The following is a 27535-nucleotide window of genomic DNA, read 5'->3' on the forward strand; positions in this document are numbered from 1 at the left end:
TAGCCTCTAAGCCTGGCAGAACTGTTTCTACTGACAGGAGAAGGGGCGAAGGCAAGTCCTGGCACCTTAAAACCAGTGCTTCGGGTAAATGGAGCTCGTCAGCCTGGGAAGGCAGTTCATCTAAGAGAGGGAAAACTCTGATTTCAAACCTCCGCTGCCTTGTGGCCATACCCACTCATGGGAAAGGCTTCGGGAGTAAACCCTGAGGACAAATCCGGAGCTGGAGTCCCTAAGGCAGTCTGACGTTACCTTTAACCTCGTTCTGGCAACTCCTGCGGCGACACTGGTGCCAAGCTGTATCGGCTCTTGCCCTTCCCTTGGACAACATCAGTGTCGTGGAGAGGGGAGACTTGCTGCTTGGGCAACTGCCGGTCTTCCATACAACCTTGGCCCTGACTGCACCCTGGAGAGGCTGAAGCAAGACTTTCCAGGTACAGATCCATGGTCTCGCGAGACTAACGGATGCCATCCAGTGTGTTCAGTAGAAGGGCGATGAGGGAAGGGCAATAAATGCTGGCATTACCCCGAAGGTTTGTAAGCAGATAAAAACTATGCATTTTGTATGGTCAACACTTGCAGGCCCCACTCCTCGGGATGCCCAATGATTTCTCTTATCACCCACAGCTGTGTGGTTAGAAACAGCTCAAATGCCATCTATAAACCTGCTGATGGCAAAACTACTGTTGGGAGAATTTTAGATGGTGACAAGCAGAAGTATAGAAGTGAGAGATGGCAGAGTGGTGTTCAAACAACAACCTTGCACTCAGTGTCAGTAAGATTAAAGAATTGCTTATGGGCTACAAGGAAGGGTAAGTCGTGGAAACACACACCAAGCCTCATAAAAAAAATCAACAGTGGAAAGGGCATGCAGTTACAAATTCCTGGGAGTCAACAATTCTGGAGATCTATCCTATGCCCAAAAAGGTAACTTTTGATACTTTCCTCACTGTCTACGATACCACCAATTTTAGTGTCATCTGCAGATGTTCATGGAGCTGTACATACAAACATGCCTTGGACATTCTCATTTGAATCATTTATATGAGTGATGAACTAATTCTCAGACCTGGCCCCTGTGGCACACCACTATTTATAGCTCTCCTTTCAGAATCAGAATCAGATTTATTATCACCAGCACGTGCCGTAAAATTTGTTAACATAGCAGTAGCAGTTCAATGCAATACATGATAATATAGAAAGAAAAGAAAGTGAATCAGTATATACACATTTTAATATACACATATATATTAACAATACTGCAAAACTGAAATAATATAAAATAAAAAGTGAGGCAGTGTTCGATGTCCATTGAGGAATCAGATGGCAGAGGAGAAGAAGCTGTCCCCACATCACCTCTGTATCTCCTTCCTGATGAGAAGAGGGCACGTCCTGGGTGATGGGGGTCCTTAACAATGGACTTTGCCAATCGGAAGCACTGCTCCTTGGATACTGCAGAGGCTAGTACCCAAGATGCCTCTGACTAATTTTGCAACTTCCTGCAGCTTCTTTTGGTCCTGTGCAGTAGCAACCCCCACCCCGTACCAGACTGTGATGAAGCCTGTCAGGATGCTCTCCGCGGTAAATCTACAGCAGTTTCCGAGTGTCTTAGGTGACAAACCTAATGACATATAGCCGCTGTCTTGCCTTCTTTATAGCTGCATCAATATGTTGGGACCAGGTTAGATCCTCAGAGATCTTGACACAAAGGAACTTGAAATAGCTCAGTCTCTCCACTTCTGATCCCTCTATGAGGATTGGTTCATGTTCCTTCATCTTACTCTTCCTGAAGTCCACAGTCAACTCTTTCATCTTACTGATGTTGAGTGCAAGGTTTATACTGCAATGCCATTCAGTTAGCTGATATATCACACTCTTATATGCCCTATCATCTCCATCTGAGATTCTACCAACAATGGTTGTGTCATCAGCAAATTTAGAGATGGCATTTGAGTTATAGCTAGCCACACAGCCATGGGTATAGAGGGAGTAGAGCAGAGGACTAAGCCAGCACACCAGTGTTGATCATCACTGGAGGAGATATTAATCAGAGTTTTGCAAGGAAGGCGTAAATATAACTGTAAGTTACAAAACTAAACTGCATAATAGATGAATGTCCAAGAAACAGGCGTCCACCATCAAGTCAATTATTTATCCAGTTCACTTGTTCACACTTGTTCCTATGTGATCTAATTTTCCAGAATAACCTTCTAAGTGGGGCCTTGGCAAGGGCCTTGCTCAAGCCCATCTAAACAAGATATGCCAGCCTGAATTCATCAGTCTTCTTGGTTAACTCTTCAACAAATTCCAACAGATTTATAAACACAGGGGATTCTGCAGGTGATGGAAATCCAGAGCAACAGATGCAAAATGCTAGAGGAACTCAGCTGGTCAAGCAACATCTATAGAAAGGAATAAGCAGATAATATTTTGGGCCAAGACCCTTCATGACACAAGATTTTCATACACAGAACTGTGCTAACTTAACTGTTCTGAAATGAGAATCCATTGATTCCACCAAAAACTTCCACCATTCCTGTCCCAAAATACTTGTATCCCCTTTAAATATTTTGCTCCTTTTTTAAAATCTGTGTCCCCTGAACTGTCTGCTAATGACATCTTCCTGCCTTCTCAACTGGTCAGGATTCTGTGCCATCATACCTTGGACAGGAACGTGGATAGGCAAGGTTTAGAAAGTAAGACCAGCTTGGATTTACATCTTGGTTGACGTGGGTCAAATGACTTGTTTCCATGGTGCATGACTCTGTGATCTTCTTAACATCTCCAGTTTAACCGGGCAGTTCAGGGACCTGGAACCGTTCTACAGGATGAAGCTTTAAATGCCTCCAAGCTTCCAGGGAAAGAAAACACAACCCTGCCTGATTCAGACTCCTGGCCAGTGGATGTTTATACTGAAAGTTATAGTACTGTTTCGGTTTGGAGTTGGGATAGAGAGAGAGAGAGAGAGAGAGAGAGAGAGAGAGAGAGAGAGAGAGAGAGAGTCTCTCTCTCTCTCTCTCTCTCTCTATATATATATATATATATATATATCCAAAGGCCATCTATAAATCTGTTGACAACACAACTATTGTTGGCAGAATTTCAGATGATGACAAGGAGGTGTACAGGAGCGAGATAGATCAGCTGGTTGCATGGTGTCGCAACAACAACCTTGTACTCAACGTCAGTAAGACCAAGGAATTGATTGTGCATTTCAGGAAGGGAAAATTGAGGGAAAACACACCAGTCCTCATCGAGAGATCTGAAGTGCAAGGGTGAACAGTTTCAATTTCCTGGGTTTCAACATCTCTGAGGATCAATTCTGGGCCCAACATATTGAAGCAGGAAATGAGGAATTTGAGAATTGGTAAGTCACCAAAGACGCTCATAAATTTTGACAGACGTACCATGGACAGCATTCTAACCAGTTGCATCACCATCTGATATGGAGAAGCCACTGCACAGGATCGGAAAAAGCTGCAGAAAGTTGTAAACTCAGTCAGCTCCATCAAAGGCTCTTGCCTCCCCAGCATCCAGCACACATTCAGAAGGCAATGCCCAAAAAGGTCGTATCTATCGTTAAGGATCCCCTTCTCCCAGGACATGAGATAGGGGCCTCATTAAGGAGAGATGACAACTGAAGAAACAGTAAAGAAAATCAACCATGGAGGAAACAGAGTCAACATCCTGCAGGCAGAACTAAAGTCACGACTGTTGACTCCAAGGAGGGCAATAAACCTTGGGCTTCGAAGAAAGAAGAATGAACACACCTGGACATAGTTACATAAGGACCCCTACAAGTTCGTGGAAAACATTTTCACAAAGCAGAAGAATGGAAACACTTAAGATGTCAAAGATCATCTGAAACTGACATACTCAGACAGATGGAGAGCTGAACACATCTCAATACCTTCAGATATGCCACCCATCCACCCTCCGCATCAGCAATTTGACATCAGTCCTCCCAGATATAGTGAGGTAATAAAAGTAGTGAAGCAGGCAAAGGCTGCTTCAGCGTCAGGCCAAGATGGAGTTCCATACAAACTCTACAAAAATGCACCAAGTCCTGAACTTCTTATGGAAACAAATGAAGGTGGTCTGGAAGAATAAACTTATTCCGGGCAGGAGGAATTCTAATTCCTGAAGAAAGATTCCTCAGAAATGGGACAGTTTTGGCAAATAAATCTATTGAATGGTGAAGGGAAATATTTTTCAGTGTCATAGCACAAACGTTGTCTATTTACCTGGAGAAAAATAACTCCATTGACACACGTGTGCAGAAAGCAGGGTGGCTGGGTTTCCCTGGCTGCTTGGAACACACAAATACAATTTGGCATCAAATACAAACTGCTACAAGGGAAAGAAGAAAGCTCTCTGTTTTGTTCTTAGGCCTTTTGGTCAGTCTCACAGAACCTCCTGTGGTCTTCATTGGAATCCTTCCGTGTACCAGAATATGTTACAACCCTGGTCAAAGCCTACTTTCGAGATCTCCAGTTCTCATTGATGACCACACTGGCAGCCTGTGGAGATAGGCATCGTGGCAGGTTGCACCATCTCTCCGCTGGCCTTTACCACAGCAATGGGAGTAATCATTAGAACTTCTAAATGGGTAGTAGGAGGAGAATGACTATGCCTACCACCAATCTGGGCGTTTACAGATGATTTAACTATCCTGACACTACCATCCCATGTACCAAATTGTTGCCTGAGAAGCTCCATTCAAAAATAGCAAATGGGCCCAAATGACGATTAAAGCAAAGAAGTCCAGAAACATTTCTATAGTCAAGGGAAGGCTGGACTATAAGTTCCATGTGGATGGGAAAGTAATTCCTCTGTGTCAGAAGTGTCAGTTAAAAGTTGGGGCATTGGTATGATGTAAACCCCAGTGATACAAATCAAGTAAACGTACAGAGAGAAGAAAAAGGGCTGAAAGACATCGATAAGACCTTGCTGCTAGGAAACCTTAAGCTCCGGTGCCTTCAGTTTGGATTGCTCCCTCAGGTGCTGAAAAGCTGGAGAGGACAGTTAGTTCCTTCATTAAGAAGTGGTTGGACCTCCCAGATCGCTACGTAGCATCTACCTGTATGGCAAAGGAGCTCTGGAGTTGCCTGTCACGGGGCTGACTGAAGAGTTCAAGTGTGCCAAGGTGAGGCTTCAGATGACTCTCTCGGAATCCCGTGGCAGTGTTGTCCAGGATTCTGCACCCAGGACCCTAACAGGGAGCAAGGCAGGCAGTCAGTAAAACAGGCAAAAGCAGCACTCAGGTGTGCAGAGATGGTGGGCCAGGTGCAGTCTGGAAGAGGGGGCCTTGGCACAGGCTGAAACTGGCCCATTTGGCAAAAGGCAACAACACAAAAGCAAAGGTGAGCTCTGGTGGTGGAGGGGGTACTGTACAGTGACAGGAGGAGCAGATGAGGTATGCAAGAGCAGTGTCTCAGGCAAAACAGCGACAGTGGACAAGGTGGGAAAACACTGAGAAAAGGAAATTTGGTTGGAAAGACTTATGGAAAAAGGAAGAAAGAAAGATGAGCTTCCTTATAAAAGCTGTTTATGATGTTCTCCCTTCTGAACCGGTAACTCGGTGAAGACCCAGCTTGTCTTCTCTGTGGAAGAACAGCAAACCTCAAGCACATCCTCTCATCTTGCAGAGTAAGCCTCACTCGAGGAAGTTACACATGGAGACATGACCAGGTCCTCAGATGTTTGGCATCCACTGTGGAGAAGCAAAGTCTGAACAACAACCCTAAACCCCATATGACTATCCCCCTTGTCCAGCAAGGACAGGCAGTGCTACCCTCAGTGACACGGTTGGTGTCAGGCCTGCTCGTGACTGGAACATGGCTGTCAAACTTGACAAAAGGCTAATATTTCCCCCGGAGATAGCCACTAGCACGCTCAGAACAGATTTAGTTTTGTAGTCGAGCAGTCTGTCTGAAGGCTGTAGTACTACAGCCTCCTTAACTACTCCCAAACACCTTAAACCTGTGCCCTCTTGTGGCAGCCATTTCAGCCCTGGGAAAGAGCCTCTGACTATCCACACGATCAATGCCTCTTATCATCCTATACACCTCTGTTAGGTCACCTCTCATCCTCTGTCGCTCCAAGGAGAAAAGGCCGAGTTCACTCAACCTGTTTTCATAAGACATGCTCCCCAATCCAGGCAACATCCTTGTAAATCTCCTCTGCACCCTTTCTATGGTTTCCACATCCTTCCTGTAGTGAGGCGACCAGAACTGAGCACAGTACTCAAAGTGGGTCTGACCAGGGTCCTATGTAGCTGCAACATTACCTCTCGGCTCCTAAATTCAATTCAATGATTGATAAAGGTCAATACACCGTATGCCTTCTTAACCACAGAGTCAACCAGCGCAGTTGCTTTGAGCGTCCTATGGACTCAGACCCCAAGATCCCTCTGATCCTCTATACCACCAAGAGACTTACCATTAATACTATATTCTGTCATCATATTTGACCTACCAAAATGAACCACCTCATACTTATCTGGGTTGAACTCCATCTGCCACTTATCAGCCCAGTTTTGCATCCTATCGATGTCCCACTGTAACCTCTGACAACCCATCACACTATCCACATCACTTCCAACCTTTGTAAGTTAGCAAACTTACTAACCCATCCCTCCACTTCCTCATCCAGGTCATTTATAAAAATCACAAAGAGTAGGAGTCCCAGAACAGATCCTTGAGGCACTCCACTGGTGACCGACATCTATGCAGAATATGACCCGTTTACAACCACTCTTTGCCTTCCGTGGGCAAGCCAGTTCTGGATCCACAAATCAATGTCCCCTTGAAACCCATGCCTCCTTACTTTCTCAATAAGCCTTGCATGGGGTACCTTATCAAATGCATTGCTGAAATCCATATACACTACATCTACTGCTCTACCTTCATCAATGTGTTTAGCCACATCTTCAAAAAATTCAATCAGGCTCGTAAGGCATGACCTGCCCTTGACAAGGCCATGCTGACTATCCCCAATCATATTATACCTCTCCAAATGTTCATAAATCCTGCCTCTCTGGATCTTCTCCATCAACTTACCAACCACTGAGGTAAGCCTCACTGGTCTATAATTTCCTGGGCTATCTCTACTCCCTTTGTTGAATAAGGGAACAACATCTGCAACCCTCCAATCCTCCGGAACCTCTCCCATCCCCATTGATGATGCAAAGATCATCGCCAGAGATTCAGCAATCTCCTCCCTCGCCTCCCACAGTAGCCTGGGGTACATCTCATCTGGTCCCGGCGACTTATCCAACTTGATACTTTCCAAAAGCTCCAGCACAGCCTTTTTCTTAATATCTACATTCTCTAGCTTTTCATTCTGCTGAAAGTCATCACTACAATCACCAAGGTCCTTTTTCATTGTGAATACTGAAGTAAAGTATTCATTAAGTACCTCTGCTATTTCCTCCGGTTTCATATACACTTTCCCACTGTCACACTTGATAGATCCTATTCTTTCACATCTTATCCTCTTGCTCTTCACCTATTTGTAAAATGCCTTGGGGTTTGCCTTAATTCTGCCCGCCAAGGCCTTCTCATGGCCCCTTCGGGCTCTCCTAATTTCTTTCTTAAGCTCCTTCCTGTTAGCCTTATAATCTTCTGGATCCTTAACATTACCTAGCTCTCTGAACCTTTCATAAGCTTTTTTTCTCTTCTTGACTAGGTTTACTACAGCCTTTTCACACCACGGTTCCTGTACCCTACCATAACTTCCCTGTCTCATTGGAACATAACTATGCAGAACTTCACACAAATATCCACTGAACATTCACCACATTTCTTCTACACCTTTCCCTAAGAACATCTGTTCCCAATTTAAGCTTCCAAGTTCCTGCCTGATAACTTCATCTTTCCCCTTACTGGAATTAAAAGCTTTTCTAACTTGTCTGTTCCTATCCCTCTCCAATGCTATTGTAAAGGAGATAGAATTGTGATCACTATCTCCAAAATGCTCTCCCACTGAGAGATCTGATACCTGACCAGGTTTATTTCCCAATACCAGATCAAGTACAGCCTCTCCTCTTGTAGGCTTATCTGCATATTGTGTCTGGAAACCTTTCTGAACACACCTAACAAACTCCACTCCATCTAAACCCCTCACTCTAGGGAGATGCCAATCGATATTTGGGAAACTAAAATCTCCCGTCATGACAACTCTGTTGTTATTACACCTTTCCAGGATCTGTTTCCTTATCTGCTCCTATTCAAGTCAGCCTTAGAATAGCAGAGCACAGAGCCAGTTGAAAATTCAAAGTAAATTTATTATCAAAGTGCATATTGCATAAGTCACCATACACCAAGTTGAGATTGATTTTCTTGCAGCCATTGGCAGTAGAACAAAAAAACCCAATAAAATTAAATGAGAAACTACACACACAGACTGACAAACAACAAATGTGCAAAAGAAAACCAGCCGTGCAAAAAGAAAATAACAAACAAATAAATGGAAAATGAATAAATAAACCGATAAATATATAGAGAAATAAATGAACAGATAGATAGATAAATACTGAGAACATTAGTTGCAGAGTTCTTGAAACTGACTCTGTAAGTTTTGGAATCAGCTCAGTGTTGAGGTAATTGAGGTTATTCGTGCTGGTTCAGGAGCCTGATGGTTGAGGGGTAATAAATGTTCCTGGACCTACTGGTGTGGGACCTGAGGGCTCCTGTAGCTCCTGCCTGATGCCAGCAGCAAGAAGAGAGAATTCACCCCATCTTATCCATGTGAACCATGGATAACCCATGTAGACCAGACCCTTTTATCCACATGGGGTCTGTTACCTGCTCTGCCTTGATACTTCTTCAATGTTGTGACAGTCTGTGCCTCCACTGCCCCCTCAGACAGTATGTTACAGATTTCTCTCGGGAATAACCTTCTGAGTTCCTCGACTACTTTGTGTTTGAGTGTGCTGCAAGATTTCCCACATTTACAGAATCTCTTCTGCTATGAAACTTAAAACATCTGACATTGCTGATGTGCCATTTTCGGTTCAGCCTAGTTCTTCTTCAGTCTGTAGAAGGTGTCTTCAAACACACTGTCTGGTTGCCTTCGGGGTACAGACTGTGTGATGTTGCTGTGCAGCAGATCCCTGTGTTTGGGTAGTGTTGCTGTGTTTGCACCTTCCATGGACCCCTACCATTAACTGAAGGGTCCAGGGATCCCCCTTTCCTACCTTCACAGCGCAGCACGCACACAGCGGGGGGGGGTGAGGGCGCTTTCCCAACACTCAGGTAACACTGATAGCCCTGAATCAGTTTCAGATCACTTGTCAGAGGATATGTTGAATTAATCTCACATTTCGCAGAGTACATAACAGTATGGGCCTTAAAGGAAGCTGACTTAAACTGCTAGAGAAAGGCGAGTCATCTCCCTCAATTGCCATCACTAAAATAGATCATCTGTTGCTTTTTGTTCCATTCTGGATTTTGGGAGCTTACAGCAATGCATTTAGGTTCCACCCTTGTGACACAGCGTGGAAAGTTCTGTGATTGTGAAACCTCTTTGTTCCCTCTTCCTCATGATTCATATGTGATTGAACGCAGTCTAAAAGCTTGGCCGAGTCTCAGCAGGGTTTAACCTCTAACCTCCACACTGGGGATCAGGATACAGAGAAAATTTACCAGGATATTGCTGGGTCTTGAGGACCTGAGTTATAGTGAATGGTTGAACAGGTTCGAACTTCAATCCCTGGACCGTAAAAGAATGGGGGGTGGGGGGAGAGATTTGATGGAGGTGTACAACATTATTAGGGATATAGAAAGGGTAAATGCAAGCAGACATTTTCCACTGAGGTTGGGTGAGACTAGAACTAGAGGTAGTATGTTAAGAGTGAAAGGTGACATATTTAAGAGGAACCTGAGGGGCAATTTCACTCAAAAGGTGGTGAGAGTGTGGAATGGGCTGCCGGTGGAAGTGCTAGATGCGGGTTCGATTGCAACATTTAAGAGGTACGTGGATGGGAGGGTTATGGTCCAGGTGCAGATCGATAAGACCAGGTGGAATAACAGTTTGGCATGAACTAGGTAAGCAAAAGGGCTGTGCGGTAGTGTTCGAGCACTCTATGACTTGCTCAGTCCATTCCTGCGTCCTGTCACTAAAGTGTCCCACCACTGACATCCTGGGGTCAGGACCAGCCTCTGCAGCCCGTTAAACTGAATCCCATCTGCCTGCACATCTCCATATCCCTCCAATCGCTGCAAATTGGTGTCCACCATACATCCTCTAAACCCCTCCAACATGTGTACAAAATTATGAGAGGCATTGATTGTGAGGATAGTCAGAGGCTTTTTCCCAGGGCTGAGACGGCCAGCACGAGAGGGCACAGTTTTAAGGTGCTTGGAAGTAGGTACAGAGGAGATGTCAGGGGTAAGTTTTTTTACACAGAGAGTAGTGAGTGCATGGAATGGGCTGCCAGCGATGGTGGTGGAGGCAGATACGATAGGGTCTTTTAAAAGACTCCTGGATAGGTACATGGAGCTCAGAAAAACAGAGGGCTATGGGTAATTTCTAAGGTAAGGACATGTTCAGCACAGCTTTGTGGTCCGAAGGGCCTGTATTGTGCTGTAGGTTTTCTATGTTTCTACATCAGCTTCCTGCATCACCTCTGGCAGACCATTCCAGGAATGTGTTAAAAAAAGTCCCTCTTCCCACCACATCTCCTTTAAACTTTCCGCTTGGCTGGACCAGCCATGTACCCTGTATGCTCACAAGAATCAATTAGAAGCTGTGTATCCCTCCATTCACTGTACGTTCATGTATCTATCTCACAGTCTGTTAATTGCAACCATCATATCAGCTTCAGGCTTTATAAGGCATTGGGCAGATCACATTTGGAGCATTGTGAGCAGTTTTGGGCCTCATATCTAAGAAAGAATGTCTTGGCTTTAGAGGGGGTCTGGAGGAGATTTATACGAATGATCCCTGGAATGAAAGGGTTAATGGCCACTTCCCAGTAGCCGCACATTTTAATTGCTATTCCCATTCCCATATGTCAGTCCATGGCCTCCTCTTGAGACACAATGAGGCCACCCTCAGGGCGGAGAAGCGACACTTTATATTCCAGCTGGTTAGCCTCCAACCTTATATCATCAATATTGATTTCTCCAGCTTCCAGTAAAAAAAATATCCTCCACCTCACCTCTCCTTCTATTTCTCCACCCTGGCCTCTTACCTCCTCTAACCTGCCAGTCGGCTCCCCCTGCTGCTCCTCCTTCTTCCCTTTCTCCTATGATCTACTCTCCTTTCCTATCGGATACCTTCCTCTCCAACCCCTTAGCATTCCCGCCCACCTGGTTTCACCTATCACCTTCTAGCTAGTTTTCCTTCCCCTCCCTCCGCCTTTTTATTCTGGCATCTTCCCCCTTCTTTTCCAGTTCTGAAGAACTGTTTATTTTCATAGATGCTGCCTAACCTTCTGAGTTCCTCCAGCGTTTTGTGTCTGCTGCTGGATTTCCAACATCTGCAGAATTTCTTGTGGTTGTGAGTTGGATGGCTCTCAGCATGTATTCTTGAGAGTTTAGAAGCATGAGAGATGATCTCGTTGAAACCTACCAAAAATTAAAAGACTTAGCTAGAACAGACATAATGATGTTTCCAATAGTGGAAGAACCTCAGAATAGAGGGGCATCACTTTGAAACGGAGATGAGGAAGGATTTCTTTCGTCAGAGGGTGCTAAATTTATGGAATTCATTGCCACAGATGGGCCAAAGCATTGGATATTTTTAAATTGAAGTTGGTTAGGTAATTGACTAACAAGTTTACAGGGAGAACCAGGAGAAAAAGTTTGAGAGGGAAAATAAATCATCTATGATTGAATGGCAGAGCAGACTCTATGCTGAATAGCCTAATTCTTCTCCTATGTCTTATGGCTCCCCCCAAGTTAAACCCCAAGGTGGGTGCACCAATTTCAAGGCATGAGTCAATGGTGCAATGAGACCTCCCTGCTAGCCAACATCTCAAGAACATCGACACTATATCTAGTGTAAGGAAACCCCTTGAATAGCATACCCCCCACTTGCACTCCCTCCCTTCACTACTGGTGCACAGTGGCTGCAGTGTGCGCTTTCGACAGACTGCGCTGTGGTTCCTCACCTAGGCTACTCCACCTGCACTCCCAAACCCAATGCCTCCACAAAGCACGGTGGGCATAGGGGATCACACGCTGCATGAAATATATCATGGGGTCTAAATCCTGAAACTCCCTCCCCTACAGCTCCACAAAGGCACCTCACCAGAAAGACAGCGGTGGCCCACCACCATGACGTCAAGTGCTGTGAAATCTGGTAGCACCTGCATTTTGAGAATGGATGGTTTGGCTGAAAGAGGTGGGAAGATTTCCCATGGATATTGAGCAAAAGCCTGAAGAAACGTCAGAAGGTTGTAGACTCAGCCAGCTCCATCACAGGCACCCCACCATCGAGGACATCTTCAACAACCAGTTCTTCAAGAAGGTGATATCCATCATGAAAGTCCATCAACATCCAGGACATGCTCTCTTCACTACCACCTGGGAGGAGTTATAGGAGCCTGAAGATCCACACTCAATGCTTTTTCCTCTCTGTCATCAGATTTCAGAATGGACAATGAACCCATGTACACTATTTCACTATTCTAATTCCGATTCTAATTATAATTCTCATTCTGATTCTGAGTTTGATTCCAGTTCTGATTCTGATTCTCATTCTGAATGGCTGTTCAATCTGTCATGACTACACTGATTATAGAACAAATCGTTCCCATTCTCAGTTGCTGAGCTTCGTGGTCAATGCATCTGGGATTTTGAGATCTCAGACTTTACCGTTGTGGAAGTGGCATAAATTTCAAAAATAACATTGCTTTTCAAACCCAAGAATGATTAATATTCCACAGAAGAAACATAATTTATTAGTTTAGTGCCAGGAGACAGAACAGCTGTACTTAAGCCTCCAAATGGTTCTATAAATACTCCAAAGCTTAAACAGCATAAAGGAAATGAATGGGAAGGGATACAGACAGAATAAATTAGCACTGTACTTTGCAGTTGCTATCGAACCGCTTTATCTCAGTTCTGAAGGTGATGACAAGCTTGCCAAGCAGAGTTTGTGAGAACTCATGCAACGGCTGAGCAGAAGACAGATTGGAGAGGTTTGAACAGAGGCAGTTGAGAGTTGAAGGTGTATTAAAGTCTAGAGGGGCCCCAGTGGTGTAAACAGCTCTTGGTTCACTTAGCAGATGGGTCAAAGACCAGAAAAATATGGACATATTAGGAGAAGGATTATAGATGTGAAGAGAAAATGTTTTTCATCACCCATTTTTTGTGATGGGGTCCAGAGCTCACGATCTGAGGAGAGAGACAGAAACCCTGGTCGCTTTTAAATGATACCCAGGTATTTACAGAAAATTGGTGACCTGCAGTACTGGGTGAGCTTATTCTGAGTGTAGGTCGGTGACCAATAGTGTTTCACAGGGGTCTGTTCTGGGACCCCTGTCTCATTGTGATTTTTGTAAATGACTTTGACGAGGAAGTGCAAGGCTGGCTTAGTAAGTTTGGAGATGAAGCAAAGATTGGTGGTGTGGTGGATAGTGTTGAAGGTTGTCATAGGTTACACAGATAGGATGCAGGGTTGGGGTAAGAAATGGCAGAGGTCAATCTGGATAATTGTAAAGTGATTCACTTTGGAAGTTTGAATCTGAAGACAGAGTTAATGGTTAATGGCAGGATTCTTAGCAAGGCTGAGGAACAAAAGGATCTTGAGTTCACACCCATGGATCCTTCAAAGATGCAACACAAGTTCATAAGGCAAAATCCAGCATCAAAGATTCTCACCATGACATCTTCTCTCAGCTACCATCAGACAGGAGATACAAAAGCCTGAAATCCCACACCACCAGGTTCAGAAACAGCTATTCTTCAGCCGACCTGCATAATCCTAATCACTACGTCAGTATTACAACAGTATGATTGCTGTGACTATTTTGCAACTATAATAGATTGCATTTTAGTTCCAATTGTGTTTCTTTTTTGTTTAATTCTGGCTTCTTTCCCCCTTCTTCTCCAGTCCTGATAACGAGTCTTGGCCCAAAATATCAACTGTTAATTGCCCTACTGAATTCTTCCAGAATTTTGTGCGTGTTTCTCTGGATTTCCAGCATCTACAGAATCTCTTTGTGGTTATAAATGTCAACCCATGTTTTTCCCACTGATTCACTCTCAAACCCACCCCCCCCCCCCACCACCACCCCCTTGGGAGCCAGACAAGGGAGTGAAGGGTCTTTGAACATTGATTTCTCCTTCTGGCAATTTTTATTCTCTTTTTTTCTTTTCTCTCCCTCTTCCCTCTATTCCCCACACTGGCCTCTTACCTTTTCCCCTCACCTGCCCCTGGTGCTCCCCCTCCTTACCTTTCTGTGTTTCTCCAGAAATTTGTGTCTGTTGCTTTGGATTTCCAGCACCTGCAGAATCTATTGTGTTTGTAATTTAGTTTCAATGTATTTTTTTTTCTTGGGAATGCTGCTTGCCTGATGCTATGTGCCTATGATGGTGCTGCAAGTTATTCAATGTACCTGTTCAGACCTGTGCAAATGTCAGTGACTGTGATATACTGGCAAGAAGTCTGGGAATGGACAGCCTTGAGCCCAGGGGAGTAGGAAACACATGGGTCATCAAAGGACAGGATGTGGAGCAGAACTGGGCCGAGGTTCACACCCTGAAGATTGACAAGCTGGCTCAAATGGGGCCTTCACTGTACACCTTTCAAATCCCTTCCTTATCTCAAAGTCCATAACTTTGCCCTATCCCTCATGACCTCAGAATCACATGTACTACCATAGGTCTAAATAATGAAACTTGTTTTGCAGCAGCTGTACATTGCAATATAAAATAAAATTATAAATTACAATAATAAGTATATATTAAAAAGATATGAAATAAGTAGTGCCAAAAAAGGGAATAAATTACTGAGGAAGTGTTCACGAGTTCAATGTCCATTCAGAAATCTGATGGCAGATGGGAAGAACCTATTCATGAAACATTGAGAGTGTGTCTTCAGGTTCCTGAGACTCCTCCTTGACGGAAGCCCTAAAAAGAGAGCATGTCCCGGATGTCTGGGCATCATGATGATGGCCGTCGCTTTTTTGAGGTATTGCCTTTTGAAAGTATAATCAATGCTGGCGAGGCTAGTGCCCGTGATGGAACTGGCTGACTTTATAAGTTCCTGCAGCTTTTTCCAATCTTATGCAGTGGCCCCTCCATATCTCGCCACAGTCTGATTCCCATCAACCCCTACACCCCTTGCCGTGAATCCCCTCCAGCCCCTACACCCCTTGCCGTGAATCCCCTCCAGCCCCTACACCCCTTGCTGTGAATTCCCTCCAGCCCCTACACCCCTTGCCGTGAATCCCCTCCAGCCCTTACACCCCTTGCCGTGAATCCCCTCCAGCCCTTACACCCCTTGCCGTGAATCCCCTCCAGCCCTTACACCCCTTGCCGTGAATCCCCTCCAGCCCCTACACCCCTTGCCGCCAATCCCCTCCAGCCCCTACACCCCTTGCCGCCAATCCCCTCCAGCCCCTACACCCCTTGCCGCCAATCCCCTCCAGCCACTACACCCCTTGCCGTGAATCCCCTCCAGCCCCTACACCCCTTGCCGTTGTTATGCCCTCGGCCCCCTCCTTTGTGAGAATCGCAAGAGCCCTAGTCGAGGGGGGGTCAACTGACCCAAGAGAGAAAGAGACGTGCTGAATAGACACAGGAAAATGGGAGAGAGAGAGGGAGACGTGTGTAAGACCATGTTCTCCCAAGAAGCAGAATAAAGGCGACATTGACTATTGTCTCATGGAGACCACGTGAAAAGCCCTCGGGCAAAGTGGGCTGGTTGAGAGAGAGATCGCATTACCTGCAATCTTGATTGACACCTGCGATCCCGTGAAGAAGCATAAAGGAGGGTCTGAGGGGGGGAAACCCTCAGACGCACCAAGGAGACACGGTACCGATTTCCGTGGGAGCGGGAAGCCATTTTGAAGGAAGCCACGTGCGTTAGATTCCAAATGTTGAATCTGTGGCTAGAACCAACGGAAGACTGCTTTTAAATAACAACGGGGAAGCCTACTCCCCTGATTCCAAGGATTTGCTCTGTAAAGACAACGGGCAAGTGTTTATCTTTTCTAAATCATCTCTCTCTCTCTCCAACGTGAAAACCCCAGCGGTTCCCAAAAGGGAAAAGCCTGCAAACTTCTGAGTGACTCTTTATATTTCAATCGGACTCAGTATTACCCCTAGACAACTATAGAGCTTATTTCTGATTGATTATTGTTACACCGGTGTTTTAGATTGAGTTTTGACGATCTGAATGTTTTGTATTAACCATACGCTTGTGCCCTTTTTTTGGAATAAAACGTTTGAAAATAGTAGCATCCGACTCAGCTGATCCCGCTATCTTTGCTGGTAAGTTACCTGGTTACGAGGTTACGTAACACCGTGAATCCCCTCCAGCCCCTACACCCCTTGCCGCCAATCCCCTCCAGCCCCTACACCCCTTGCCGCCAATCCCCTCCAGCCCCTACACCCCTTGCCGCCAATCCCCTCCAGCCCCTACACCCCTTGCCGCCAATCCCCTCCAGCCCCTACACCCCTTGCCGCCAATCTCCTCCAGCCCCTACACCCCTTGCCGCCAATCCCCTCCAGCCCCTACACCCCTTGCCGTGAATCCCCTCCAGCCACTACACCCCTTGCCGTGAATCCCCTCCAGCCACTACACCCCTTGCCGCGAATCCCCTCCAGCCCCTACACCCTTTGCCATTTCCGTGAATCTCACCTCCATCCTGTACAACCCTCACTGTCCGCATGAACTTCTCCTGCTAGCCCATGGTAATTCAGAATAAAGTGTACAAACTACTGAAAAACTGCAGTATCGATAAACGATAAAGTGCATGATCATGTTGAGGTCCAGAATCCAGCTTATCGTACAAAAGGTGCACTCTGGAGTCTGATGACAGTGGGATAGAAGCTTTCCTTGTGCCTGGCGATACATGCTTTCAGGCCATGGATGGAATCTTTGATTCTACTGGCTGCTTTACTGAGACAGCAAGAAGTATAGACAGACTCTATAGAGGGCAGGCTGGCTATGTGATGTGCTGCGCTCTGTATCAATAAAAATTGATAAGAGTTGATGGGACCATGACAAATCTCTTTAGCTTACTGAGGAAATAGAGGGACTGGTGAACATTTTTTGGCATCAATGTGGTTAGAACAGGGCAGGTTATTGCTGATGTTCCCTCCTAAGAACTTGAAGTTCCCAACCCTTCAACCTCAACACCATTGCTGATGACAAGAGCATGTGCCTCCTGAAGCCAATGACCAGCTCTTTTGCTTTGTTGACATTGAGGGAAAAGGTTGTTGTCATGCATAAACGCCTGAAAATGTTTACGACACAGGCGAATTGGCGCATTGCGACACCGCTGTCCACCCTACCTCCTCTTCAGAACCTTCAGAGCTACGTGGTCCAGGGGAGGAAAGGGCTTCCCAGCCCACTCCTCAACGCCCATCTGCCGGAGCCTATCACCACTTGCACAAGAGTTGGTGAGCCTGCAGCTGGAGTATTGGATACAGTTTTGTTAACCCTTTCATGGAAAGGGTACCATTAAGGTCAAAGGGGTGCAAGGTGGATTTATGAGGATATTTACAGGACTCAAGGGCCTAAGTTACAGGGAGATGTTAGGCAGACGTGGACATCACTCATTGACACAGGAGACTGAGAAGGAATTTCATAGAGGTGAACATATTGATGAGGGTCACAGTCTTAGAATTGTGGAATCAGGAACTAGCGGGCATGACCTCTTCTCATCACTATCATTGGAAAGGAGGTATGGCAGCCTGAAGTCCCACAGTCACCAATTCAGGAACAGCTACTTCCTCTCCACCATCATATTTCTAAACGGTAATGGGCCATGAAAACTGCTTTGTTATTAGACCATAAGACATAGGTGCAGAATTAGGCTACTTGGCCCATCAAGTCTGATCCACCAATCCTGGCTGATTTATTTTCCCTCTCAAACCCGGTCTCCTGCCTACTCCCTTACTCATCAAGAACCTATTAACCTCTGCTATCAATATCCAATGATTGGACCTCCACATCCGTCTGTAGTAATTCACCACCCTCCTGCTGAAGAAGATACCCCTCTCCTCTGTACTAAAGCTCATCCTGAGCTATGCCTCTCCCACTATTGGAAAAATCCTTTCCACATCCACTCTGTCTAGGACTTTCAATATTCGATAGCTTTCAATGAGATCCTGTTGCTAAACTCACGCCAGTACAGACCCAGAGCCATCAAACGCTCCTCTTACGTTCCCAAGATCATTCTCATAAACCTTCTCTGGACCCTCTCTAATGCCAGCATATCCTTCCTTAGATATGGGGACCGAAACTGCTCACAATACTCCACATATAGTCTGACCGACGCGCTATAAAGCCTCAACATTACAACATTTATTATTCCTTTTTACTTACAATATTGTAATTTATTACAATTTTATGTCGGTGTACTGCAGTCAGAAAACAACAAATTTCACATTGCGTGTCAGTGATGATAGATATTGATTCTGATAGGTTTAAGGTGAGAGGTGAAAGATTTAAAAGGGACTGGAGAGTCCACTTCTTTGTGAAGAGGGTGGTGTATACATGGAACAGACTGCCTGCAAAAGTCGTGGATTGCATTTAAAAGCATCTGCAGATGTTGGAAATCCAGAGTAACACATACAAAATGCTGGAGAAACTCATGAACGCCTGACCCCTCCTGATGAAATATCTCGCCCAGAAACTTCATCTCTCCCTAGATGCTGCCTGACCCGCTGAGTTACTCCAGCATTTTGTATGTTAAAAGACAGTTGGGGTGGTTCATGGACGGGAAGTTTTAGAGGAAAATGGGCCACACGTGAACAAATGGGACGACTGTAGGTAGGAATCGTGATAGGCATGGAGTGTCGGGCCATTAAGTCCGTGAACATGATTAAAAGAAACTTACAAAAATATCTAAATTGCGGAGAGATGGTGAAGGCTGATCCCGGGAATGAAGATAACTTTATCTGAGTGCTCGGCGGCCTTGGGCCTCCTTTCACAGCGAAGCCTTCCCTTCCGGCGGCTTTTCTCTCGCAACGGGACAGGGAATCACCGTACTCCCCAGGAGACGGCCAGAGGCCGAGGGACTCAGAACGCCACCCTCACGCTCTCCGCCGCATACCTCCTCGCCCGGGGGTTCGCAGGAACACAGAGCCGGGACCTTCGCTGCGAGCCCGAAACCTGTTCCCCCGCTCCCCGGATCCGAGGGGCAATCCCAGGTTTTACCGCCCTGCTCGACAGAGAAAGCAAGGGTGGGGGAAATCACGCTGTTGCTTAGCAACCGCCTAGTGTCGGTTGCCTGGCAACGGACAGGCTCTTTCGGTGTAACAGGCACCGTGCTTGAGATTTCAGATCCCTACAACAAATGAGTGGTGATTCCGCTCTCTTTCCCGGGAAAGGGGGAATCATTTTCATTATAACTTTATGTATTATATGTATAATTACATTTATCCCATCGGTTAAAAGGGGGGGGGGTTTACCTTGGTCGGGGACCGGAGGATGGTTACCGATCTGAACGGGACTGATGCAGAGGGATGGTCACACTGATGGAGAGCTTACCGGGGATCACCGCGGTCACCGTCAGTGCCCCCACCTCACCAGTGGGAGCTCGGTGGGAAGGAGAGAGCGGGACGCGGACGGGAGGGAAGGGGCAGCTGTTCTCCACCTCCCGTACCTGCGGAAACGCACTGCGGCGCTCGCTCGCTTCGGTCTGTTTCCCCAACAGGAATTCCCGAAACCCGCCGCCCCTCTCCCACCCGAGGGAGGACTCGGCCTCGCCATGCCCAACCAGACTCGGAGATGCAGCAGCCGACTTTCACGGTCACCGGGCGCACATCCCAGAGCTCCCTCCCCAACGGGGGCGCCTCCAACCGAAGGATCGCAGGGCATAAGGTGTCGGTTCAAAACACTCCCCCCCCCCCCCCGCCGCCTTTTCTGGGGCTATAATTGCTGGTCTCGGGCACATGTGCAGAACAACATCAAAGAAAGAAAAAGAAACAAGAAAATTGGCTGACGGTTGTGGGATCTTCCTTTGCAGAAATCCAGCGCATACTTTCCACGCAGTGCTCCGATATGGAACTATGCTGGAGGATACACACAAGATGCTGGAGGAACTCAGCAGGCCAGGCAGCATCTACGGAAAGGAATAAAAACTCGATGTTTCGGGTTGAGACCCTTCATCAGCCCCTGACTCGAAGGCCGGAAACGTCGACTCTCTATTTCCCTCTGCAGACCTCTGTAGATGCTGCCTGGTCTGCTGAGTTTTTCTAGTATTCAAGACCTTAACACATAAGACATAGGTACAGAAATAAGTCATTCAGTCCTTCAAATCTGCTCCACTATGGCATCATGGCTGATTTTTTTTAGTGATACAGCATGGAGTAGACCCCTCCAGCCCTTCGAGCCACGTCCCCCCCCCCCCCCCCCAAGCAACTCACAACCCCAATTTTATCCTAACCTATTTGGAATTACCAACGAACCGACCTGGTAGGTCTTCGGACTGGGGCAGGAAACCGGAGCACGCAGAGGAAACCTGGGTTCCTGACAAAGATTCCTCACAGAGGATGCTGGAATCGAACTTTGAACTCTAGTATACCCCGAGCTGCAATTGTATTGTGCTAACCACCACTTTACCATGGTGCCTATACGATCCCTTTCTTCTGCCTTCTCCCTGTAAACTTTGATACCCTGACTAATCAAGAGCCTATCAACGTCTGCTTTAAATATGCCCAACGACTCGGCCTGCACAGCCATCTGTGGGAATGAATTCCACAGATTCACCACCCTCTGGCTAAAGAAATTCCTCATCATTTCTATTCTAATTGGATGACCCTATTAAGAGGTGGTCTTGGAATCACCCACGATAGTAAACATCCTCTTTATGTCTAGTCTGACTTAGCCTTTCAGTATTTGATAGATTTCAATTTAATTCCTCCCCTGTTCTTCTAAATTCCTGTCAGTATGGCGCCAGAGCCATCAAGTGCTTTTGTGTGGATTGCTCAAGATTTCTGGCATGTGCAGAATCTCTTGCAAAACTCTCTATTTAAGTATGAAATGTGCCATCTCCCTGCACTCACTGTCTACAGGCTGCACAGCATCCCTGTACCAAAGTGGTCACTTCTGTTTATAAACCTTTCCTGGACTTCCCTCCCCAAAACCACCAAAACCCTCTGTCTGCACCCCTCACAGTCCCGACACACCTCTGAGATCCTGTTACACCTCCAACCCCAACCTTTCATTCATTCCTCTGGTCCTGGCACTAAATGATTAGGCAGCCACATCTTCAGGTACCTGTACCACGAGCATTGGTACTCCCTCACTGAGCCTCTCCTCTCCTCCAGCCGCTGTAACTCATATTCTCAGTATTCTTTATTTAGTTATTACTATCAAAGTATGTATACTTTATACAACCTTGAGATTCATCTCCCTGCAGGGAGCTACAAAATGAAGAAACCCCTAAAGAACTCACCAAAAAAGACCATCAAATACCCAATGTGTAGAGGAATAGAAACAATATTACCAAGCAAACAGCATTCAGAACTGAAGTTTCACAGAAGTGAGTCCAGGCATGAAGGCAGGTACCCGTGCAGCTGGGGCAGTCCACAGCCTCAGTTCAGCACAGAGCAGAGCTGAGTAAACATCAGATATCTAGTGAAAATGTTTCCCCTTCTCAGCAGAAATCTCTCTTTCCCAGAAGGTGGTGGAAACGGTATTCCATGAATACATTGAAGGCAGGTGGACATGAGAGGTGAAAGGGCATTGAGGATGGACAGGAACTTGGAGTTGAGGAGACAATTAGATCCACTGTGATCTTACCAAATGCTGTAGCAGATTTGTAGCCTCTCACTGCTCCTAAATTAAATGTTTGTGTGAGCTCTAGATAAAACTGCCCAATCAATTACTGGCACCAGCCTTCCTGTAAATAGAAACTCTGAGGTACCTTATTACAATTACCTGTCACCCTGACCTACAACCACACACACACACACACACACACACATACATACATACACACAATCATGCATGAACACAACCACCTGCACCCATTCACACACACACAGAAATGCACATACACACACACCCACATACACCCACACAAATGCCCACACACAGACACAGACACACAGACACAAACATGCACCTACATACACACACAGACATACATATACACACATACACTCAACTAGTTTTTGTTCTTTAAAAGTTGTCCAAATAAGTGGATGCCCTGATTAATCAGATTCCACTGTATTTAAAGTTGAGGTTGATATGTTCTTGATTAGTAAGAATGTCAAAGGTTATGGGGCAAAGACAGGAGTGTGGGTTTGAGAGGATAATAAATCAAACATGATGCAAAGGCGAAGAAGACTCAATGGGCTGAATGGCCTAATTCTGCTCCCACGACTTATGATCTTCTGGTCTTATGTACACACACGCATGCACACAATGCAGTAGATGCACACACATTGGCAAAAACACACAGAAGTTTGTTCAAAACAATGCAGACACACACATATTTGTAAAAGGGTATAAAAAAGACAAACTAAGTACAAATAATGTATTTAAATGAAATACAGAACAAATTAAAACACTACCAATACCATTACAGTACTATAAAATGTGTATTAATTCCTAATAGTTATTGACGGAGGAATTTATCCAGTCTACCTGTCCACTTACACTTGGACACATACACAGACTGATGAAAACAAATACAAACCCATATTCACACAGAACTGGTCCAATATGTGTACATCAATAGATATATACACAAGACACACACAAACCGTATAGTTATACATGTGGACAGACATGCAGGATGTTCACTCACACCATTACAGACACAGATATCACTCACACAGAATTACATACTTGCCCGTTGCACTCAGACCCACACACTGATGCTTGCATTTACATGGAGAGATAATCCAATACATATAGAGATAATCCAACATGGAGAGATAATCCAATAAACACACACACACACACACATATGATGAAATATACACAGAAACATAAGCACACAAGCTTGCCAGATGTCCACAACCAGACTAACATCAGCATTGAGCTCAGACATTGCTTCAGCTGCAGAACACTCTGGCCTGACTATTTTGGTTGCAGATCCTGGGAGTAAGGCCATTCTCAGCTCAGTATGAGTCAGTGCAATAGATGCTCATTACCAGTGCTCAGTGTGGCTCAGTTCACATCAAGGTCATCAGCATTATCATCATCACCATCACCAGTATCAATATCATCTTCAATCATCATCATCACTATCATGATCACAATCACCATTAACATCATCAACACTATCATCATCACTATCATCATCACATTCATCACCATCAACATCATCATTACCATCATCATCTTTATCATCATCACATTCATCACTATCATCAAGATGATCATCGTCACCATTATCATCACCACCATCATCATCATCGTCTATCTTTAGCATCATCATCATCACCATCATCATCAGCAGCAGCAACACCATCAGCACCATCTCCTTCTCCACCACCATCATCACCATCATCTGCTAACAGTGCCAGCCTAGGGTCCACATGACAATTAAACAGTGTCCGGTAAGTGGACAAATATCCACCCTCTATAAGTGCCTAGTAGTTGCCCAATACTGTTTGCTCTCTGCTTTCCAGCATTTTCCTCCTTTCTCTGCACTACCTGCCAAACTGGCACAATAGCAGCTGACACAGTGGGTGAAGCTGTCATATTCTATGGGATTTCTTTAACCAGGGGTGGTGAATCTGACAGCTGTGGAGACTGTCACTCAGTATACTTAAAGTTGAGGTTGATAGCTGCTTGAGTAGTAAGGGCATCAAAGGTGATGGAGAAGGCAGGAGAATGGGGTAGAGTGGGATAATAATTCAGCCATGATTGAATGACAGTAGACTCAATGGATCAAATAGCTTAATTCTGCTCCTCAGTTTTATAGTCTTATTATCTGGACCTCTGCCCTGAAATATTTCAATAGGTGCATTTAATGTCAGAGAAAATGTATACAATATATATCCTGAAATTCTTTTTCTACACAAACATCCATGAAAACAGGAGTGCCCCAAAGAATGAATGACAGTTAAACATTAGAACTCCAAAGCCCCCCCCCCCCCCACAGCTGCCCCCTCCTGTGCAACAATCCCCTCCACCCCTACCACCACCATGCTGGAGGAACTCCACGTGTCAGGTTCTAGTTAAAGTCAGCATGGCTTCTGTAAAGGGAAATTTTGACTGACAAATATGTTAGAGTTCTTCAAGGAAGTAACAAGCAGGGCTAACAAAGGAGAGGCAGAGGTTGTGATTTACTTAGATTTTCAAAAGGTATTTGACAAAGTGTCTAACAAAAGGCTACTTAACAAGATAAAATTACAGGAAATATATTGGCATGGATAGAGGAATGGCTGACAGGCAGGAGGTAATGAGTGGGGATAAAGAGGCCTTCTCTGGTTGGCTGCCAGTGACTAGTGGTGTTCATCAAAGGTCAGTATTGGGACCTCTACTTCTCATGTTGTTTGTTGATGATTTAGATCATGGAACTGATGACTTTGTAGCAAAGTTTGCAGATGATATAAAGATAAGTGGAGGGGGTTGGTAGTGCTAAGAAAGCAATCTGATTACAGCAAGACTTAGACAAATTGGAAGAATGGGCAATAAAGTAAAAGATGGAATACAGTGTTGGGAAATGCATGATAATGCATTTTGGTAAAAGGAACAATAGTGCAGACTATAATCTAAATGGGGAAAAATACAAACATCAGAAGTGCAAAGAGACTTTATAAGACACTAGTTGGACCACAGTTGGAGTATTGTCACAGTTTTGGACCCCATATCTCAGAAAGGATGTGTTGTCATTGAAAAAAGTCCAGAGGAAGTTCACGAGGATGATTCCAGGAATGAAGGGGTTAACATGCGAGGAGCATTTGGCAGCTTTGGGCCTGTACTCACTGGAATTCAGAAGAATGTATGGGGATCTCATTGAAACCTACTGAATGTTGAAAGGACTAGATAAGGTGGATGTAGAGAGAATGTTTCCTATGGTGGGTTGCCTAGCACAGCCTCAAAGTTGAGGGGCAACCCTTTAGAACAGAAGTAAGGAGGAATTTTAGCTAGAGAGTAGTGAATCTGTGCAATCCTCTGCCACAGAAAGCTGTGGAGGCTAAGACCATGGGTATACTTAAAAGTAAAAATTGATATTGCTCTGATTAGTCACCAAAAGATATGGTGAGATGGCTGGTATATGGGGTTAAGTGAGATCCCGGATCAGTCATGATGGGATGGCAGAACAGAATAGATGGGCTGGATGGCCTTATTCTGCTTATGGTCTCATTGTCTTATGGAGGGGAATAAACAGTTGCCATTTCATACTGAGGCCCTTCATCAGGACTCATCCGAGGCATAGACTGTTTATTCCTCACTGCTTATGCTGCCTGACCGACCAAGTTCCATGAGTGTTCTATGTGTTTGCGGTGCTTCAGATTTCCAGCATCTGCTGAATTTCTTGTGTTTCTGAAATGTGCCCATTGCGCACACAGAGGCAGGAGGTCTCCCTGTGCCAAAACATCATCTTCCAGCAGCAGGAACCCACCAAACTTCCCAATCAGCTTATTATTCAGAAACTGCCTTGTTAAATTCATTACAATGCCACAATCTGCAGAGGTACACCCAAAGGCTCTCCGATTCTATCAGGGCTGTAACAACAACCACAGCCCCTTCTCTGGGGCTTCTCTTTTCTTGTCCTCCAGTCATGCACCTGTCTTTTATTCTGCCTCTGTTTCGTTCTCCCCATTCGCGTTTGTCCCAGCTTTACTCACTCTTCCACCCTCCTGCTCTCTAACAGCCCCTCCTCACAACCAGTTGATTCTCTGCTTTGGTGTTCAATCCCTCTCTCTTGTTCATTCTGCTTTTTCTCCCATCGACCCCACCGGGGGGGGGGGGGGGGGTGTTGCCTCTGCCTCTGCTACTCCATTCTACTCTGCGGTCACTCACTCCTTCCACTCAGTCCAAGTTTTGGTTGTCTGCCTCTCACACTCCGTGACTTCATTCTTGTGGATCTGGTTCCTTAATTTTCTTGATCACAGCTCTCTCCCCACCTCCCTTACATCCCCTTCCTCCACATTCCATGGAGTTCTCACCATATTCACATACTCTCGAGGTCTCTCTCTTCCTATCTATCTACCTGTCTTACTCTCCCTCCATTTCTCTCCGTTCCTCAGCCCTCAATCCTGCCTGCTATATTGTCTTCTCTCATCCACTATTACACTCTTCTGCTCTCCCTTGTCTTTCCTTATTTTCTGCCACTCTTCTTGCACTCTGCCTCTCTCTCGCACATACCCTGTCCTTGTTCCTCTCCTCTTTTGACTTTCTGCTCTGTCTCCTTCCTCCTTCTGTTTCTCCTGTCTCCCTTTTCTTTCCCCTCATCCTCTCTTTCTCCTTCCCCTTTCTCAACCCCTTCTCTCCCCCTCTCTCCCCATACAACCCCCTCTTTCTGCCATTTTTCTCACCCACCCTCCTCAGCTCTACTCTTGTCTCCCTCTGCCCCCTAACCCTCTCTCCCATCCTCTTCCCTATCCCTCTCTACGCCCTGTTTCTCTCCCTCCCTCTTCCTAACCGTCTCTCCCCCAACCCTCCCTCTCCCATACTCTCCCCCGTCTAACCCTCTCTACGCCCTGTTTCTCTCTCACCTTCTCTCCTCCCGTCACCACCCCCCCCCCCCCCCATACACCCTTCGTTTCTTCGCCTGTCCATCGGGTTTTGACAGTCGCTCGAAACACGGTTCACCATCTCAAGCCGGACATGCCCCCGAGCTTACTGCCCTCCTGTTAACTGAGACATCACCTTGATTTATTCTCTCTCTCTCTCTGGCATTCAGTCGGAGTGCAACCGCTTGAGAGACGGCTCGTCAAAGCGCACTGCCGTGGAACCGGTTCCACAACATGTCAAACTTTAGCGCGGTTCAATTACGTCCTACACTCCTGTCAAAACAAAGCCGCCAATAATCAAAAGTCAGTCCATTACCTTAACAAACGACCTTCTCCCGCTTACATCCACTCCTCGGGGCGCTGGTTCTCGCTGTTTGTCTCTTGTGTACACTCTCTCTCTCTCACACACAGACACACACAGCTTCTTAAGCTACTCGTGTTTTGAGAGAGAAGAAACAAAATCTTTGTGGTCACACCCACGGGTATTTTGACATCACCGCTATGCTTGGAGGCAGGCGAGGCTACAGTTACACAGAGCGGCTCAGGCACCGCCGCCTTGATCTCGCACACACTCAGATTCTTATTAATGAGGCTCGTTGTAAGTAACCGAGTTAGCACGGAGCGTTGGTTCCGCATCAAGCAGCCAATAACTGTCCCAGGCAATGAGGAATAGGCTCTGTGTCTGTGCTCACCCTCCCTCCCACACT

The 27535-nt window shown here is 45.8% G+C and overlaps 1 protein-coding gene across 1 annotated transcript in view; it reads right to left on the bottom strand.

The window, feature by feature from the left end:
* LOC140719646 (regulator of G-protein signaling 3-like) overlaps window positions 1-27252 on the bottom strand; it is a 131894-nt gene extending 104642 nt beyond the window's left edge. The window contains exon 1 of the mRNA XM_073034442.1: window positions 27145-27252. The gene's annotated coding sequence lies outside the window, so the exon portion shown is untranslated. The remainder of the gene's footprint in view (window positions 1-27144) is intronic.
* Window positions 27253-27535: the final 283 nt, after the last annotated feature.

The sequence above is a fragment of the Hemitrygon akajei genome, chromosome 2, assembly GCF_048418815.1.
Source record: "Hemitrygon akajei chromosome 2, sHemAka1.3, whole genome shotgun sequence".
Taxonomy (NCBI): domain Eukaryota; kingdom Metazoa; phylum Chordata; class Chondrichthyes; order Myliobatiformes; family Dasyatidae; genus Hemitrygon; species Hemitrygon akajei.